We start from the raw sequence: 6,000 nt of genomic DNA, 5'->3' as shown, positions 1-6,000 counted from the left end.
AGAGGAGGGGCCTTAAAGGGGAAGAGTGAGAAGAGGGCCCGCCTGCTGGCCAGACCACCCAGAAGCAAGCAGGGCCCAGTGCCCGGGGCTGAGGTGGGTGCTGCTCATTCTAGGCTTGGGGGGCCTGCTGCACGCTGGGTCCTGGGGTGGGCAGAGCGTGCGTTTCCTCCTTCCCCAGCTCCTAACTGTCCCGCTACCCCCGTCGTCCCAGGTGCTGGAGCGATGCACAGGTAGGCGACGTGGGCCCTGGGGTGGGCAGGGTGAGGACGGGTGTTGTCAGGGGTATCGCCTGTTACAGTCTGTCAGATGAGCATGCCGGCCTCCCAGAGTCAGGAGACCAAGAGGCAGCTACCTCCGCTCTCTCGCCCAGTGTGTGATATCCCCACTCGTGTCCCCTCTCTGAGCCTCAACTTCCCCATGTGCAAAAAAAGATGGTCTTCCTGGCCTTGCCCTTTCCGAGATCTCAAGTAGACCGACTCTCCGGCGACTCAGGGATGTCACTTGTGCTTGCTGAGGCTGCGGCCTGTAGTCAAAGGAAGTCCGGAACCCAGAGTGGGGTGCAGCTCGGTGGCAGAGCACTGGTCTAGCATGTGTGAGGTCCTGGGTTCGACCCCCAGGACCAAAAAGCAAAAGTCTCCGAACCCGCGCCCAAGGTCTCCACTGACCTTCAGAGCCCGGCTGAGAAGTAAGGGAAATACACCAGCTCCGCGCTGGCCCTGCCCCTCCCCAGGCCGACGTCTTCTTCACCTGCCTCATGAGTTGAAGGTGTCTGCCAATGATCCATATAGCCCTGGGCTACAGGGATGTTCCCTAGGAAACCGAAGAACTGCACTCACGCCCCCCCATACACACGTGACTTGGCGGGGGCTCGCTCACAGCGGGGCGCAGTGGTGACTTTTGGCGTTGCTTCCTCTCCCTCATCTCCCCCCGGTCCAGGACACCCGGCCAGATTCAGGCCAAGTGCTCAGATCAAGGTCACTCCAGCCCTCCTGCCGGAGGCCTCCAGCTTCTCTTCCCCAGGTGCCCATCTGACGGGGAGATGGCCAATGCCCACAACATCTCGCTGGACAGCCCGGGGGGCACGGGGACCGTGGCAGTGCCCGTGGTCTTTGCCCTCATCTTCCCGCTCGGCACCATAGGCAACGGGCTGGTGCTGGCGGTGCTGCTGCAGCCCGGCCCGAGCACCTGGCAGGAGCCCGGCAGCACCGCAGATCTGTTCATCCTCAACCTGGCAGTGGCCGGCCTCTGCTTCATCCGGGCTGCGTGCCATTCCAGGCCGCCATCTGCATGCCGGAGGCCTGGCTCTTTGGGGCCCTGGTCTGTAAGGCCGTGCACCTGCTCACCATGTATGCCAGCAGCCTCACCCTGGCCGCCGTCTCCGAGGACAGGTGCGCTATGCCTGGGGCCCAGCTGGGGAGGGAAAGACTGGATGCACTCTCACCCACCTTAGGAAGGAGAGAATGGGGGCCGATGGGGGGGAGGGAAGGAGAGCCCTCTGGGCCCCCGCAGGGCATGCTCAGGGGAACTGTCCTGCCCTCCTCTCAGCTCCAATGGGCTTCTCTGCGTCCTAAGTACCAGCTCAGCGCCTGGCACAAAGCAGGTGCTTTGTTAGTGTGAAAAGTGTGAAAAAAGAAACATAAGCCAGGCGTAGTGGCGCACGCTTGTCATCCCAGCCCTGGGGAGGCTACTTAGCGAGGCCCTTGGCAACTCCCTGAGACCCAGTTTCCAACACAAAAGACTACAGACTAGGGCTGCGGGTGTAGCTCGGAGGCAGAATGTCCCTGGCTTCCATCCCCAGTACCGCAAAAAGAAAAAGAATAGAAACAGATATAACTGTCCACAGCTGCATCTATGCCCCGAAACTTGGGGTGCAGCCCAGGTGCCGTGGCTGACGACCTTGGGCAAGTCACCTCTCTGAGCCTCGCCTGACTTCCATGCAGAACAACCCTCTAAGTCCCATCTCACGGGGTGGGGCCGCCCTGCTAAGCGCCCAGGGCTCGGCGGGGTGTCAGCGGGCGCAGCCCAGGTCTCACCGCCGCCCGCGCCGCAGGTGCCTGGCGGTGGCCTGGGGTGGCTGCTGGCCGCGCTGCTCTCCGTGCCCCACTGAGCTACTTCTGCACGGCCAGGCGCGGGAGCTGTGCGCACCGCCTGGGAGGACGCCGCCCTGGACCTGGCCGCCTTCGCCGCGGGCTCCCTGCTGCTGGCCGCTGCCGCTGCGCTCCCGAAGAGCCAGGCCCCCAGCGGGTAGATGGAAGCAGGGCCTGGGAGGTGCCCACCCCCTGGATAGGTGGGGAGAGGCCGCCCACCTGAGGACCTGCACCGCAGAGCAGAGCTGAGCCCCGGCGCAGCCCCGGCCCGCCCCCGTGCGGGGAACGGCCCCCCAGGAGGCTCCAGGCTCTTTCCAAAGCCGGTCTGGCAGAAGAGCGGCCTCTCCCCACCTATCCAGGGGGTGGGCACCTCCCAGGCCCTGCTTCCAACACCTGTTTGCAAGCGTCTTCTTGGTCCCAAGCCCTGTCCAAGGTAGTAAGACTGGCGACCAAGAGCAAACATTAAGCCCCTACTGTGTATCTCAGCGCTATGTTCTTAAATAATCAAGACAGCTCTGCAAGATAGGACTAGACACATTATTTTTTTAGACTGGAGATTGAGCCCAGGAATACTTTACCATTGAGAGATACATTCCCAGCTATTTATTATTATTATTATTATTATTATTATTATTATTATTATTTACTGTGTGTGTGCATGGTACTGGGGATTGAACCCTAGGGTATTATATCTCTGACCCACACCCCCAGCCCTTTTTTGGTGGTACTGGGGGTAGAACCCAGGGGCTTTCTACCTCCGGGCTATACTCCTAGACGTATTTTATATTTTATTTGGAAACAGGGTCTCACTAAGTTGCTGAGAGCCTCACTAAGTAGCTGAGGCTGGCTTCGAACCTGTGCGATCCTCCTGTCTCAGCCTCCCAAGCGCAGGGATTACAAGCGTGCGCCACCACGCCTAGCACCCCCCGCCCTTTTTATTTTTTGTTTTGAAACAGGATCTTGCTAGGTTTCTGTGTCTCGTAATGTTGCTAAGACTGGCCTTCAACCTGCAATCCTCCTGTCTCAGCTTCCCAAGTACTGGGATTATAGGCATGTGCCAGCACGCCAGGCTTCCCCAGCCTTTTAAATTTTATTTTATTTTATTTACTTTTGAGACAGGGTCTGGCTAAGTTGCCCAGACTGGCCTTGAACTTGGGATCCTCCTGGGTCAGCCTCCTGAGTAGCTGGAATTACAGACATCTGCCACCAAGCCAGATACGAGCCCCGTTACAGATACTGAAGTCAAGGCTCCGAGTTGTTTAATCCTCGTGGAAGGTCACGTCACTAAGTGTCTGGTGAGGTTGGAGTCCAGCCCTTAGCCATCCAGACCTACTCTGTGGCCTCACTTCTTCGCTTTGGGGGTTCTTTCTCTCCATTTCAATGGTTTCCACGGTTTTTCCTACTTTGTTTTCCCCAAATCTGTAGCTCGCCAGTTTCCTACACCTGACTGAATGCCCTGCAAACCTTATACTCGTAATCTCAGTACTTGGGAGGCTGACACAAGAGGATTGCAGGTTTGAGGCCAGCCTCAGCAAATTAGTGAGCCCCTGTTTCCAAATTAAAAATAAAAAGAAACAGAATGCTCGATTCCCAGTACAAAATAATAATAATAGAAAGGTCTGGGGTTGTAGCTCAATCTCAAGCACCAAAACAAAAAAACGAGCGTGGTGGTGGTGTATGTCTATAGCTCCAGTATTTAGGAGGCCGAGACAGAGGATCCCAGGTTGAAGGCCAGCCTCAGCAATTTAGGGAGACCCTCAACAACCTGTTTCAAAATAAAAAGTAAAATTGGACTAGGGATATAGCTTGGAGGTAGAATGTCCTGGGGCTCAAACCCCAGTACCAAAATATAAAAAAGAGAGTTCTGAACCAGGCATGTGATGCATCCCAGCTACCGGGAGGCTGAGTCAGAAGGATCTCAGATTCAAGACCAGCTTGAGTGACTCATCAAGACCCTGACTAAAATAAACAGCCTTGAGATGCAGCTCAGGAGGAGAGCGCTCACCTCACACGTACGAAGCCCTGGGTGTGAGTCCCAGCACCAGAAGTGCTCGTCTACTCAGGAGGACTTCCCTGGCCACCAGGTTCTGGGCCCATTCTGTGGCCCAAACTTGGAAATGAGGTCGTGCTAAATTGCTGAGGCTGGCTTCGAAGCTGTGATTCTCATCTCAGCTTCCCAAGTTCAGGGATTATAGGTGTGTGCCGCCACGCCTGGCTTGGCATTATTTCTCCAGCTTTTTTGTAATGGCAGCCCGATTCTGACCCTGGCGGCTCACAGGTGCCTGTTTCAAAGCTGGCCTTTAAAGCCAGTATGGTGGTGCATGATGTGATCTCAGTACTTGGGAAGTTGAGACAGGAGGATCTCAGGTTGGAAGCCGGCCTCAGCAATTTATTGAGGCCCTCTACAATTTAGTGAGCACCTGTTTTAAAATAAAAAATAAAATAGGGCTAGGGGTCAAGCTCAGAGGTCGGATACTCCTGGGTTCAATCCCCAATCAACCTCCCCCCACACCCACAGCTGGCCTTTTCCCTCCTCCTTTCCTTCACCATTTGTTATCAGATAAAATGTTCTTATCATTTACTGATGGAAGGGAATCTGGCACCTGTGGCTCTGAACTAAGGGAAGACTCGGATTTGAACTGTGCCCCTCCTGATAAATAGCAGCAGATCTGAGTAAGAACTGACCCAAGGAAGACTCAAACGTGAATTGTGTCCCTTCTGACAAGACACCAGCAGGACCCGGAAGAGCCCTTGGAGGACCCTGAGAGCTGGCTCTGGAGGCACAGGCCTGTAATCCCAGTACTTGGGAGGCTGAGACAGGAGGATGGCACCTTCAAAGCCAGCTTCAGCAACCTAGTGAGACCCTGTTTGCAAGTAAAAAATAAAATAGGGCCGGGGTGTAGCTTGGAGGTAGAATGCCCCTGGACTCAATCTCCAGTACCCCCTCCCCAAAAAAGAGAGAGAGAGACCTGATCTTGATTTCCTTTGTGGGGGAAATGTAGGGCTTGATCCTGAACTCTCAAATTCACTGATTTCTCCAATTTTCTAGCAAATCAATAAATTTCTTTTTCCTTCTTCCCAAAGTCTTGTTCCAATTATATGATTTGGCAAATTGGGGCAGCCACCGGGGTTCGGTAACACTTTGGTGGTCCTGGTCGAGAGGGACACTGAGCCTTACCTGGTCTGCAGCTGGCCTGGGCCTGCTGCCCCGCGGCCCCTCCCTCCCCATCGCACAAACAGCTGGGGAAGGCTGGGGCTGTAGAAACCACTAATTAACCAATAAATCAGACTAAATGGTTTGGGAGCTGCCCACCTTCTTCTCTCCCTTCCCACACATCAATAACATTTATTAGCTTTGGGGCTGAGGCCTGAGACACCGCGGCCTCCTCCACGCGTCCTGGCCATACCTCCCAGCTGCTGGAGCGCCCTGGGAAGCCCCCTCCTGACAGAAGGCAGCTGCCGCGTCCTCGCTGCACCCAGAGGTCAGAGGCCAGCCAGAGGGCAGCTGCTTCCTGGCTGGGCCCGGCTCCCACACCTCGCCCCTGCTCTTTCTCCTACGTTTCTGCCGTGTTTCCGCCATGATACTGGATGCAGTCGGGTGTTTCCTGGTAAGTGTGAGATGCTGCCCCTCCACAGCACACAGTGTGGCTGCCACCTTCGCCTCCCCAGTGCCTCGACCAACCGTGGCAGGTATTTTCAAAAGAGAAAGCTCTGGTAATATGAGCGTCAGGGCTGGGGTCCCAACTGGGCCTGAGGGGTCGCTCGAGGGGCGCCAGGCAGCCTCAGGAGGGCATGGGAGGGCAGTTGGCAAAGGTCACTGCCCGACAGATGGAGAGTGCCCACAAAGTAGAGCCGGGAACAGGTGTCCCCCGGTTGGCTGGGGCTGCGGTCAGTCCAAACACCCGAGGGAGCT

The sequence above is a fragment of the Muscardinus avellanarius genome (genome assembly GCF_963383645.1).
Source record: "Muscardinus avellanarius genome assembly, chromosome: 11".
In the NCBI taxonomy this organism is placed as follows: domain Eukaryota; kingdom Metazoa; phylum Chordata; class Mammalia; order Rodentia; family Gliridae; genus Muscardinus; species Muscardinus avellanarius.
The sequence above is the reverse complement of the archived record's forward strand: the minus strand, read 5'-3'. Positions refer to the sequence as shown.